At 45.1% G+C, this 13,836-nt stretch overlaps 1 long non-coding RNA gene across 1 annotated transcript in view; it reads left to right on the top strand.

Annotated features, from left to right (window-relative positions):
• Positions 1-13,836, top strand: part of LOC146854121 (uncharacterized) — a 169,896-nt gene that overhangs the window by 91,780 nt on the left and 64,280 nt on the right. Inside the window, exon 4 of the long non-coding RNA XR_014980736.1 lies at positions 5,690-5,745. This is a non-coding gene — a long non-coding RNA (uncharacterized LOC146854121). The remainder of the gene's footprint in view (positions 1-5,689; positions 5,746-13,836) is intronic.

Here is a 13,836-nt window from a genome sequence, read left to right as displayed (position 1 = left end):
GCCAGTATTATTAGACTAATAGAAGGTCTCTAGGTTTGAATGGGGAACCCCATACCGTAAAGATCAGCTTAGGTGAATCACATCACAGGATCAGCTTTGCTCTGCGCCTGGAAAAGTTCTTCTCCAGAATGTGTGTCTAATGCATGCAAACTGCAATATTAAAGGTTCTCGACTTTCAGGTATTTGCAGCTGTGTGCGTGTTATGGCTAGAGCGTGGGCCGATCAACCTGAACTCAAAAACAGGCATTGTCTGGTTACGCAGAATACTTCTGCACACAATGTTCAGACCAAGGTTGCAGTGCACGTCTAGGGATGTGAAGAACAGACAGTTCTCATGTGAAGAAAAAGCAAGCAAGCAGTTTTCAAATAATAACATGTATCTGCAGTGTCGTGTGCAAAAGCAGCAAAAGTGGCAAGATGGCGTTTCTAACATCTGACGCGCTTATGCTAACATAGCAATGTATGTACCTAAATTGCTGCCTTCACTACAGATTAGTATTTAAATATGTGAAAGGTTGTTTACTGCTGTTTTGTTCCATGAAAGGTTACAGGTCACTGTGTTGCCCTCCTTTAACCCATCCTTTAATGGGGTAAAATATTTGCCCTGCTAAGATCAAAGTTAGGCCCCAATAAGACGGGTTGTATACTATTTTTGCAATATTCCTTTAGTATATATTTATGATTTTATGACTGTATGTGTGATGGTTGCTTTTTGTGAATCTTATGCACAGTATAGCACGCCTTAGTATGGGTGTCATGGCAGTTTAAAAAGATATAGGCCCATTTATTTCATGAATATGAATCTGCCAATTTCTGCAATTGGTCTGTTCAAGGGTCATTCTCACTCTGTTTCCATGAAGCATTCAGTACAGGGCAGAGGGTAAGCCAACTTAAGTTATTGACTCCATTACCATAGGAGTGACAGCATTTTGGGTAATCACATGGTCACCTCTGACTGAAAATTACTGGAAATTGGTGACATGGCTTGTGAGCCAATCCTTTAGTGCTGCATTATATCTTTTAATAAGTCCCAGTTTCTTTCCTTTCTTCTAGTTTTTCAATTGTATTCCTTTTTAGACACACTCTAGCTCTGTTACTGGGTCCTTATCTTGCTGCTCATTTCAGCCACCATGCGCCTCATCCAGTGCGACCACTGCTTCTAAACTAGACAGGTATCTTTGTTTTTGTATTTGTAAGAAATTGGGTTAATGGTTGAGGAAGGTGAAACACTACTCAAGCAGCAACCACAATCATTGTTACTGTGAACTCACAAGCAATACCTAAATTAGGCTATGCTCAACCGCTGGGTAGCTTGGCACAGAGTAGTCAGGCTTAACTCAGAGGCATTGTGTAAAGAATGTGTGCAAAACTTCAAACAGTAATAACATTAAAATAACACACAAGAAGACTCACACACCAAATTAGAGAAATAGAGTATGTTTTAATAAATAAAACAAAACCAAAAGTACAGAAATTCAATCAGTATAACCGGAGATATGCAGGTTTAATCTGTGGATATCTGGTAGCGCCAGACTGGTACAAAGTCACAAGGTCAGGCCGAACACGATGGAGTGTGGATTGACTACAGGGACTCAGTAAAGCCCGCTGAACAACAGTACCTTAAATCGACTTTGCATAGCATTGCAAGGTCCTGTTTCGAGGATGCGTCACATGCTGAAACTATGCGAATTATGCAACGGAGGTGCATTGTGGAGCGTCCATTCTGTTGGAGTTGTGAGGCTATGATGCAAGGTCCTGCATCGTCATCAAGAAGACTGGGGCTTGCAATGCGAGGGCCTGTGTTGAGGATGTTTCTCTTTGAAGCGATTCAGATGAGGCTGCAATGCGGTGCAATGGGAAAGTCCACTCAACAGAGGGGATGTGTCGGTTCTGCTCGGGGTTGCGCCACGCAGCAGAGGATGTGCATTAGTTATTCTTCATCCACAGATGGGCTGGAAGAGCACTTTCAGGTCCATTTCCAGGACTAGGGTGGCACCACTTGGCAGGGTAGGGCTCACAGTGGTAGAGTACAGGTATTGGTTACAAGAGACTAAACATTTGAGTCACTTTGGTGGTTCTGAGTACATGTTCCTCTTTCTTCTGGTGAGACCACTGACCACCCTTTTGGGAGTCCCTCACTGATGCCTTTTTGGACACTCTGGTCCCTGCCCAGAGGTCAGCCTCTTCAACAAGCTTGCTGGGTTCCGTCATATTGCTGTCCACTAGGTGCTGGCACAGCTCTGCAAAACAATTTTTGAGCATGTGCTCCCTGAAAATCAAGTTTTACAGCCCATTGCGATCACTAACCCTGCTGCTCCTTACCTAGCCATTCAGTGCCTTTGTTGAGTAGTCGAGAAAATCCACCCAGTACTGATTTAGAAGCTTGTGGCTGTCCCTAAACCTCTGACCATACTTTTCAGAGGTCCAAATATAGCGATAAGTATGGCTTTCATGGGGGGCAAACCGTGGTTGGTTCCCTACGTCTAGAGCAAGTAGTGTGTCCCTCCTCACTGGAAGCATATGTTTAGGGCAGCACCACACCAATTTGAAAGGGCAGGAATGCACCGTATTTAAGAGATATGGTGCATTCCTATCCATTCAGGCGGAGCACAATTTCGAGCTTAGCTCCAAGTCTAGATTGTTGGCAGGATTGTTTTTGTGCTGTAAGGGTCACCTTCCAGCACAAAAACAATCCATGGAGGCATTTTCCTCATTCTGGGTGTGCTGAAGAAGAAGCACACATCGAAAGAGGAAATAAACAAGGAGAAATGAAACATTTCTCTTCATTACACCTGTTCTGGGAAGGTGTAAGGTTTTGGCCCTGCCTCAGTGTAGGTAATTTTATAACTCTGGAGCAGCATCAAAATCTATGGGTGTGTCATGGGAACACCCACCGCAATGCCCATGGAATACTTCCTTGATGCTGGCTTGCCATATCTATGAGGCCATAAAAAAACAAGCAGGGTGGCTTTGTATCATATCATAGATATGATTGAGAGGCCATTTGCTCTATGAGGCTCCTTTCCTAAGCCAACTTTTCATCCCCCAGAGCCAATTTCCTTTCTTCTCTTCCTTCCTGTCTGACAGCTCTTCTGAGGACAACCTATATGAAAATACACTGCTTCCTGCTCTGTCAGGGAGATCCAACTCAGGATATGGGTCATCTTCTTTTTCTGATAGCTGTGTTTCAGGGTTGATAACCAGGTCATGGTTGTATGCGACTGTGACTTTCTGAAATGTGTTAGGAAGGACCAGCTCAGAGGAAACCAGCTGATACGTCACAGTAGTAATGCTGGCTCCTGTTTCCCTCAGACCTTCTGCCTATTGCCCACACAGCAGAGGTGACATGTCGGTTCTGCTTGGGGTTGCACCATACTGCAGAGGAGATGCTTTGCTTCTGCTGAGTTCATAAATGAGCTGGCAGAGCACCTTCAGGCCCACTTCCAAGGGTCAGGGACTGAGGTTGCAGCACTTGGCAGGGTAGGACTCACAGTTGCAGAGTCGAGGTGCTGGTTACAAGAGTCTAACCCATTGAGTCACTCTGGTGGTTCTGGGTACAAGTTGAAGGTCCAGTCCTTCCCACATAGAAAAAAGGCAACAGATCAGCACAGCAGGGCAGCAGTCCTTCATGTCAGTAGTCCAGCAGAGTGACAGTCCTTTCAGGATCACAGAAGTCCTTCTTCCTGGTTGAGTCTTCCACAGATCCAGAAGTGTACTTGAGAGTAGGTGTCTAAGGTCCAATATTTATAGCTGGTGCCTCCTTTGAAGTGGGAGAAGCTTCTAGAGGATTACTTTGAAGTGAATAGGCTTCCTGCCTCCCCGGCCCTGGCTCCAGACTAACTACAGGGAGTATGCTGCCCTTTTTGTGAAGGCAGCACACAGCTTATTCAGGTGTTAGTGGGGCTGTGCATAACACCGCCCTCCCATTCTGCCAGTGACAGCTCATCCAGGCACACCTAAGCTCTCTATTGTGAAAGTGGACACCTTGCAAACATAAATGTTCATACCACAGTGCAAACCACATCACACACTTTCTGCTCGTCATTAATAGGGACACAATCTGATGGGAAACAAAAGGATTTGCAGTATGATATCTAGGCATGAGTTGAAGTAAAACAAGGTTATCAAGTTCTTATTTGCACACCCCAAGCATGCATTTTACCTGTGGTATGGCTGGCCAATGTAGTCCTGAAAATCTGATACTTTGTATATAAAATTCTCATGTCAATCGGGTTTCCATCATCTGGTGTTCCATAATTCTTAGATTTCTCCAAAGCTAAAATTTAGATTAGAGATAGCAACTTTGTCAAAAAATACATTTGAAAACAAAGAACAGTAGCAAGAAAGTAACAATTTGTTGTTGTTTTCAGTGAGAAAGTTGTGGAAACAGTATTGTAATACTTGTCATGTTCCCCCTTGTAAATCAGGTGGCAATCTCCGCACAATCTGCATCAGAATTGCTAAAGTTAGTTTTGGCATTGACTGTGCTTCCACTAACATAAATACTGCAGCACACACCCACCTCAAGGTTACTTTGCTGAATACAAGGTACCTGTATCTCCCCCTTTGGCTTTGAGGCTTTTAACATCTGATAATCATGTGGGGGCACCTCCACCACACACCACGTCTGGTCCCAAACTTCCCTTTAATATTTATCTCTCTGGGTATTGGAGAGTCCTGACCTTATTCAAGGAGGTATTGTGTGCTAGACGCTCCAAAAACAGCACAGCACCATCAGTGCTCCCTAATACACGTGTGTTGCATCAGTGCTTTTATTTGTTTGAAAAGAAGTACTTCATTACACACAAAACTTGATACAACACGTAGGATTAGGATTCACAAAGAAAACAAAAACTCTTATGCCCTTTACTAACACTCTGAGCTCTGAGTCCAAACATTGTTGTAGCTAAGTGGTAGGTCCTGTTACTTTAAGTCTATAGGCTATATTTCTCAAAACCCGTCCCAAATAGTGGCTCCATTAATTAGCGACATGCACCAGATGTGGAAGTGGGTCGCGATCACCTAAGACAAATTCTCGACACTCCACGTATTTAATAAATAAATAGTCTTAGAAGCAGAGCAACTGGAACTCACTAGCTAGCTTTACATTCCTAATCAACTATGCCATCAGCCACCAGTAGCAGAAACAAACAAGAGAGCAATCACAAAGCCAATAGATCTGATGTTGGCTACAAACCTTTTGGCTTTTCTTATTTGTTTTGGAAAGGTTTTTGTAAAACTTAATAACAAAATCTATTAAAATATGGCTGCTTTTAGCATGCACAGATCCACATACACAAGTGGCCATCTTGAAATGGTTTTTGTATTAAAGTTGTTCGAAAACCGCTGAAAGCTAGACCCCTGTGCACACACAAGGAGGTACACACATTGGTGGCCAGCTTTGAACTGCATTAGCATTATTATTCTTTGTGACATTGTGATTGTACTTTGATGTGTGTGTAATTCTAATTTTAGGTATTTAAATTATTCAAATAATAGTTGATTGCATGTTTGCTGATCTATATTAGGTAAAATAATTTTTTTAGATTACGTAAATAATGTCAGTTAAATGTTAGTACTGCCAAAAACGAGGTATGTCATTAAGAAATAAAATTGTCCCTTCACAATTTCTGTATGATTCCTTTGCTATATATATCACAGAAAATGCAAGATAATAACTTTGTTTCAGAATTTGAGGAAGCCTGGTTTGGAACTGAGGAGGATGCATTTGTAGATTGTGAAATGGTGAGTAATGTTGGGGCAAGTCGTCCCTTCATGTATTTTACCTGTTGAAATTAATTATTCTAATTGTCACAGCTGTGTTCAGGAATTTTGGCATGCATTTTCTCCTATGTCAGATTTTATTAGGATTATAAATATTCTCTTTTTAAGTCTTTCAATTCGTATTGTATGTAAATTTGAGAATTAAAAAAAAAAGTATTACCAAATTATATAAAGGGTTTATTTTACTCGACTTAACACACTTTTTAAGTATAAATCAAACCACACTGTTTGGTTTGAGAAAGAAATATCATAAAAGAGTCATTGATATATACTGGATTGCCATTAAAAACCAGGTAATAGAATCATACTACTGAAGGGGAAGCAGGGCACCCTGTCATGACATAAATGTGCATGAGAGAATTCACACCATATCCCCTTCTAACTTGTGTATAAAGAGTATGTTGCACATTTTAGTACTTCATACATAGACACACTCCTAGATGATGTCTCAATATAAATTTCAGCAATGCCTATACAGCTGTATTGGCAGATAAATATTTCTTTGCACACCCACAGCACCCATTTTAACTGTGTGCCTGCTGGCCATTTCTGGCTTTGAAAATGTGAGATTGTGTGTGTACGTTCTGAGCACCACTCGCTCCTGCAACTTCTGTGGTCTCTTGTGATGTTCCAAATTTCTTAGATGTGTTTAAAGTTGCCATAAAACCTTGAAAAACTATACCTCTAGTAGAGAAATAACCTGATTATCAGTAAGTAAAACAATAGTAGAGCAAACAAGAAAGAAAGTTATCAAAGGTTGTTGAATTCTGTGGGATTGCCATGCTATCAATATTCTTGAAGCTCCTCAATTATATGAGAAAGATAGTAAACTTTGTACACTGCAGAATACAGTACTTCCATGTCTTCTTCTATCCACACTAGAATAGATTCACATTGTTGACTTTTGGGAATCTAGCTGAGAACATGATGGGAAATAGCTATTCATGTGACTTCAAGGCTTTTATTTCTTTATATATTTAATTTATTAGGAAAACCGTTGGAAATTAGGTTGTTGGCTGACTGGGTTGTGACCCCTGGTCAAGAAACAGCCACAATCCCTTGCAGGGTGAACCATAAAAATTCATAGATTAACTTGTGCTTAACCCTGGGTAACTTGGCACAAAAAGCAGTCAGGCTTAACTTGGAAGCAATATGTAAAGCATTAAAGTAATAAAGTGAAAACACAACACAAGAAAAAGCCCAAACCAATTTAGAAAAATAGGGTACATTGCAATAAATTATTAGACACCAAAACATAAAAAATCCAATTAGTCCAACCGGAGATATTAATTTTCAAAGAATTTAGCGAAAGGAGAGCCAAAAAGAAAACAAATCGGGATATCTGGTTGTGCTGGACTAAGTCAAAATCACACTTTCAGGCCAATTGCAATGGATTGCAGGTCAGATACAGTCACCAGGTTAGGCTGGCTAAAGTTTACCTTCTCAAAGTCCATGCCAAGAGTCCTGTTCACATTGGAGGGGGCTGCAAGGAGAAGGGAGAGTGTTGTGGGAGGCTACCAAGTAGCGCAAAGATCAGGCCAGGCATCACAAGCGTGTGATGCTGGAGCTTTGCGTTGTAAGTCCCCACAAGCAGTGGATGATGCAGTGTGAAAAGCCAGGCTGATGGAGTTTCACACTGAACCGCGGTGTGAGTGGCAAGGTCCTGGTGCAAATGGGCCGGTTCACAGTCACGAAGGACCCAAAAGCTTGATGTCAGCTGTCATAGCCACACTAAGTGTCGGGGACCTGAGGGGCACCTATTGAGGGTCAGGAACTCATGTCAGCTGCATCCATGTGCTGGTGCTAGATGTTGGGGGGCCCTTTATGACCCTGGGGCTCAGACCAGGAGGCCAGCAGACTATCCCTTGGAGTCACTTTGGATGCCCTGGGGTCAAGATTAAGTTGAAGGTCCAGTTCTCCTTCCCCGGGCAAGAGGGCAGCAGGGCAGAAAGGTAGCAACACAGCAATGCAACAGCAGGTCAGCAGTTCAACAGAGTGGCAGTCCTTCCATCACCATGGCAATCCTTCTTCCTGGCAGAGTATTAACAGGGCCAGAATTGTACTGAAGAGGGGGTTTGAAGATTCTATTTTTATACTCTAGTGCCCTTCTTCTGGAAGGTGGAAGAAGCTTCTAGAAAGATTCTTTAAAGGGCATGGATTTTCCCGACTGCCCTGCCATGGCCTCAAGTTGGCTCCTGGAATCTTGCAGGGCTGTTAGGCCCTTTTTGTAGAGGTAGTGCACAGGCTATTTAGTTATAAGAGGGGTTGTTCTCAGTTCTGCCTCCTCCTATCCTGCCATAAGACAGATGATTGAGGCACACTGAATTCCTCAATTGTCAGACTGTCTCGGAGGAATCCACAAATTCTAACTATCATTGATTCCCATCCATGTGACCCAAGATAGACAGCAGGTACAAATGGCCAAGGGCGCGAAAATGCGAACATTCCAAAGTTGGCACTTTCAAAATTGCAATGGAAAATACACCTTTACTATTAAAGAGGGTTTAGCATTACAATGTCATTAGTACCAAAAATGAAATAGCTACTTGCTCCCAATTAGGAATTGCAGCATATAAAATGTAATAAGGAACCCCAATGACATCCGATGGGAGGGGTAGGCCTCACAGTAGTGTAAAACAAATGTAAGAGTTTTTCAGTATCAGGACATGTAAAACTTAAAGGTACATGTCCAACCTTTTAATTACACAGCACTGTGCCCTATGGGCTGCCTAGGACCTATGTTAGGGGTGTATTATATGCAATAAAATGGGAGTTTGATGTTTGGCAAGGGGATTTTAATGCTAAGTCATCATGGCAGTGTACAACTGCGTTCAGGCTTCTGTGGCAGACCGCGGATATGTTTTGAAGTGGTACTTAGGTGTGTGGCACAATAAGTGCTGTAAGCTCACTAGTAGCATTTAATATACAGGCCTTTGGTATATGGTATACCACTATACAAGGAACTTACAAGCAAATTGAATATGCAATTAGGTATCTGCCAACAAACCATTTTTAGGGGAGTGAGTATAAGAAACTTAGCACTTATCAGTGGTAAATTGCACAAGGTCTTAAGGCCGACAAAAACTAATTTAGAAACAAGTGGAAAGTAAAAGGGAACGGGTTTGGGGGTGACCCTGCACATAGAGGGTCAGGTCTAACACAAAAAAATACCCAAACTCCTGCATACAAGTGGTCCGAAATTTCCTTCAATCATTTGGAGTAAACCCCTGCCCAAAATACGGACTCTTCACAAACTAGGAAGAAGATATGAAATAGTGACCTTTAAAATGTTTGAGAGTTTCAACTGAGATTACTAACCTCAAATGCTCCTCCAATTAGTATCTTGTGTATTTTGGCATAAATATACAGAAATAGGCACTATCTCTGTCCTTGGCAATAAATGTGGCACAGATACTGCTCATGTCATTAGCTTTAATTACTGCTTCAACTATAATTTCTCTCATTCAGTGGAATGTTTTTTATTAGTTTTCCAGTAGCCTTATGTCAAAAAAGTTGCATAGGCTCTCTGCATGTTTCCATTTTAATGACTAGGCTTTCTGTATTTACGCTTCTTTGATATAAAGTTGCATTACTCTGGTAGTAACTGTGACACTACTGCTTTTGAATACAAAATATTTCTACAATCATCATTGAATGAAAATGGCCCTCTCTAAAGGGTCATCCAAAACGTTTTGCCTTACTCCTCCTATTTTCTGACTTTCTTTTTGTTGGATTTAGGACTCTGAGCTCTTTACCACAGCTATCCAGTGCAAAAGTAAATGTGCACTCTCCTCTAAACATGTATGTAATTGGTGCTCACCTGATTGACATATTTATTTTACTTGTAAGTCCCTTGTAAGGTGGTATACCTTTTACCCAGGGCCTGTAAGTAAAATGCTACTACTGAGGTGCAGCACTGATTGTGCCAACTACAGAAGTAGCCTTTCAACCCTGTCTCTAGCCTGCCACTGCAGTGCCTGTGTGTGCAGTTTACTGCCACTTCAAATTGGCATTTAAAACTAATTGCAAGCCTAAAACTCCCCTTTTATAACATATTAGTCACCCCTAAGGCAGGCTTAAGGTATCCCTAAGGGCAGGGTGCTATGTAAGTAAAAGGTGGGACTTGTACTTTTATGTTTAGCATGTCCTGGTAATGACAAACTGTCTGTTTTGTTTTTCACTACTGTCAGGCCTAATCCTCTCATAGGTTATCATTGGGAATTACTTAAATATAATTTTAAGATGTAATTCCTGATCAGAGAGTGTTGGACTTGGCCCTTCTGGCAGGTTCACCCCTGAACTTTTTGCTTTTATTGGTGACCTGGTGGTAGTGATTTTTGGTTTCTGCGCACTTTCCCTGTGTCCCAGAGTAAAGTGCGTGCCCACTCTGAGTGCATGTGGTGAGATAGGCCTGCCCTCCCATAGGATGCATCGGGAATGTATGTGTCCCTGGTAGTTCCTGATGCGTGGGGTGTGCAGGCTCGAGTTTGGTATGTGCGGACTCGTGTGATCGAATGCTTCGCAATGATGTATGATGCGTGATTATGTCATGTGCGGAAGTGCCACTTCTAGGAGTTGGCATATTAGTGTAAAAGGTGTCTGGCGTGTGATTGGCTGGAGCTGGCTGGTGAGCCTGGCTCCAGGAGTCTGGGTGGGTCTGCCCCAGTGGTGAGTGTGAGATTAGCATGCGGATGGCTGGGGAGGAGTGCACCTTGGACCTGAATAGGGCAGGGCTTTCCCCACACAATGCTGGCTCCGCCCCCTGTGGTGCGACTGATGACCCTAGCCCTGCCAGTGAATAGAGTGAGGGGCTGAGCACATCAAGGGTGCTCCCCAACCAGCAGCGACTGGTTTTCCCCCTCACCCTGTACCAAGAACAAAGGGAAAAGGTGTATAAAAATGGGGCTGTGTCCCCTTACAAGTTGTTCTCTGCCAGGATCCTGCCTGAGGGGGGCTGTTGCTGCTGCTGCTGGACCAGAGGACCGCCACTTGGACTACCTCCCTGCCTGGAGGCCCAGTGAGCTGGCTCTGGGTCCAGCCTTGCCCCCCCCCCACCCCTGCCTTGCTCTATGCAGGGGAGAACTTTGCTGGACTTTTGTTCTTATCCTCCTCTAAGCGCTGGGAGCGCCTTAATTGTATCCCTAAGCGCCTGGCAGCGCTTTTACTGGACTGATAGCGCTAGGAGCGCTTTATTTGGGCCCCCAGCATCAAGAAGCGCTTTCCCTGAAAGGCGCCTTCATTGGAGCCCGTAGCACGGCGCTACGATAATCAAGGAGGGAACCCCGACGTAGGGATTCCCCCGCTTTTGCCGGATTTAAGGCGGGTGCCCACCCCGCATTGTGGCCCTCGGTGGCGGGTGCCTACCCCGCTTATTTTATTATTTCATATACGGGTGCCCACCCCGTATCGCCTCCCTCGCGGGTGCCTACCCCGCTGTGTGTGCCCCGAGACGAGGAGCCACGGTCGTATTTGTTTACCTGAAGGCGGGAGCCCACCCCGCGCTTCAGTAAAGGGAACAGGAGAAGTTCCTCACTGCCGCCGGAGGGTTGCCTGGCAACCGGGACTCAGACCGCCACGTCATCAGCATGCAGGGCGGAGGCAGGAAGTCCCGGCCCCAGGGAGAGGAGACAGCGAGTCAGCGCGACGTCACCGGAGACACCGGAGCAGCGCGTACAGTGTCCCGATGAGTGTGGGGGTGATTTTAGTTGAAAGGGCCCCAGAGAGGGGGCCCCCACCTCCTCTGCAGCGCCCCGTGCTTGTCCTGCTGCTCGGCCCGCCAGGGCCACTCTAACTGCAGGAGCATTATCATTGAGAGCCACGAAGGCTCCACGGGGGCATATTGTTAACAGAGCCCACGAAGGCTCCAACATACGGGGACATGTTTGTTTTCAGAGCCCACGAGGCTCCACACAGGCGCATGCTTTAGGAGCCTAGAAGGCTCCCAGGGGGCATTTCTTTTGGGCGATTTCGAGTCCCCCGAGCGGGACTCCAACGTCGGCACCTGGCTCCGAGTCCAGAGGGACTCCAACGTTACGGGGGCATTATTGTTTTAGAGCCCAGAGAGGCTCCCAGTGCGACAGATTTGTGTGGAAGGGCACAGTGGTGCCCACGCCCCTTTCCCCAGCTGCCCAGCACTTAGTGGGCAGCTGCAACGTTTAGGTTGGGGGCCCGTTGCGCTTTGCGCTGACTGCGTGCGCAGTCTTGCCCTGACTCTGCGTTTTGGACTGCGCCTCCTGCGCCGTCTTCCCCTGACCTTACTGGGACACAGGGCGTCCTAGCCCCAACAAGGCCAGTTGGCCTAGGGACTGCCACAGGTGGTGGCTAATGTGAGTTTTTGCGCTATTGTTCCTAACCTGCAACTCTGAATGTGTTTTTATGTGTCATGTGCCTTGTGTTTACACCTCTGAATGTGCTTTTATGCGTCATGTGTAATGTGCTTTTACCCCTACAGGTATTGTGATACTTAGGTGGTTGTTTTCTCTCCTAGTACAGGTGGTACTAGTGAGGTCCTGGTTCCCTGCGCGATATTCTCCTACGGTGGTTAGGGTTGCGTAGGTGATACTTACCTATTACCAGTAGTTACTGGTTGTGTGCTATATGTGTTATTTTGTGCTAAAGTAATTTTATATCCTATGTTCTACGTGCTAAGTTCTAAAAGTGCTAATCCCTGACAGTGGTCCATGTGGCCCTGTCCCCTGTACATATAAACCCTTGTAAATTCTGCCCGTGCCTGTTGGCACATTGTAAAGTGTGTGTTTTTATCTAATGTGTTTGGTAATACAAAGGCTATTTTTATATAATACCTTGTGTGGAGTTTCCCTTGTGGTGGGCCTTGGGTGTTGTTGCTGGGTGCGCGTGCAAACGCTTTACACATTGCCTCCGGGATAAGCCTGTCTGCTCGTGCCAAGCTACCAAGGGGGTGAGCAGGGGTTATCTTTGGCGTGTAACTCCCCAGCCCTGACTAGAGTGGTGGTTTCTGCCTGGATTTGGCGCAAGCCCTAGCCTACCAGAAATCCCATTTCTAACATTGGTGATCAGCGGTGGGATTTGGACTTGCGTTTGCGCTGTACCGCAGCAGCAACTGGCCGCACTACAAAACTCTGCATTTAGATAATCACATGGAATAGGGATTATTGTGCTAAGTTTGTTTTTGTCATTTCTGTGGAAATGTGTTTTTTGTGCACTGTGAGTTAGGTGTCCCTAGCTCGGGAGGGTAGATCATCCCCCTAAGTGCATTGTGTTTTCTGGATTCACCAGAGGGTGGGATCCAGTGGTGGCAGCATAATAGTGTCCAGTACATTTGTTCCCTGCCCTGCGCCCAGAGTTGGTACCTGTGTCACTTGTGGTCAGGTTGAGGAATCAGGGGTGGTAGAAACTGCCTTACCAGTCCGAGGGGAGGGTTGTGTGTGGATGAATGGTGTGTGGCACTAGGCAAGTGAGTGTGAGTTCTCTGGGATAGAGAGCTTGCTGAACCCTTTTTGTGAATTGTGTACTCCTGTGTTAAGCTCAGACCCCTAAGATCCCTGTGTAATCTTTTCACCAGAACGTCTGCCAGAATGGAGCCTGCTTTTGATATCAGTGAGCTAGTTTGGTACAGTATGCAGGAGTTGGAAAGGTTCTGTAGAGAGAGAGGCATAGGGGTGAGAGAGTCAGACACTCTGTATGAACTTAGGGACCACATGATCCAGTGGGTTAAAGATCAAAGGGATCTTGAGCTCAGTAGAGAAAGGGCCCGGGCCTCACACCTGGAGGGTGGTGGGTCTGTGGGGAGCCATGAAGATTCAGAAGAAGATGACAGTACCTGGACGCCAGTAGAGAGTGAGGACCCCGTAGGTAGGGAGTCCCATGCTGGGTCCAACGTAGGAGGCAGCCCCTCATCCCTTTCCCTGTCCCCTGAGCGCAGGGGTAGTTTTCTGGATTCCCCAGTGAGGGTGGAGTCCAGTGGTGGCAGCGATATAGAGTGCAGTACAGAGTCTCCCATTCCCAGTTCCCCGAGTGTGGTACCTTGTTTCCGAGAGGAGGATTATAGGTTGAAGTTCAGGGGCAGTAGGA

Source organism: Triturus cristatus, chromosome 4_1 (assembly GCF_964204655.1).
Source record: "Triturus cristatus chromosome 4_1, aTriCri1.1, whole genome shotgun sequence".
In the NCBI taxonomy this organism is placed as follows: domain Eukaryota; kingdom Metazoa; phylum Chordata; class Amphibia; order Caudata; family Salamandridae; genus Triturus; species Triturus cristatus.
Note: the sequence above shows the minus strand (reverse complement) of the source record. Positions and strands in the feature narration are given on the sequence as shown.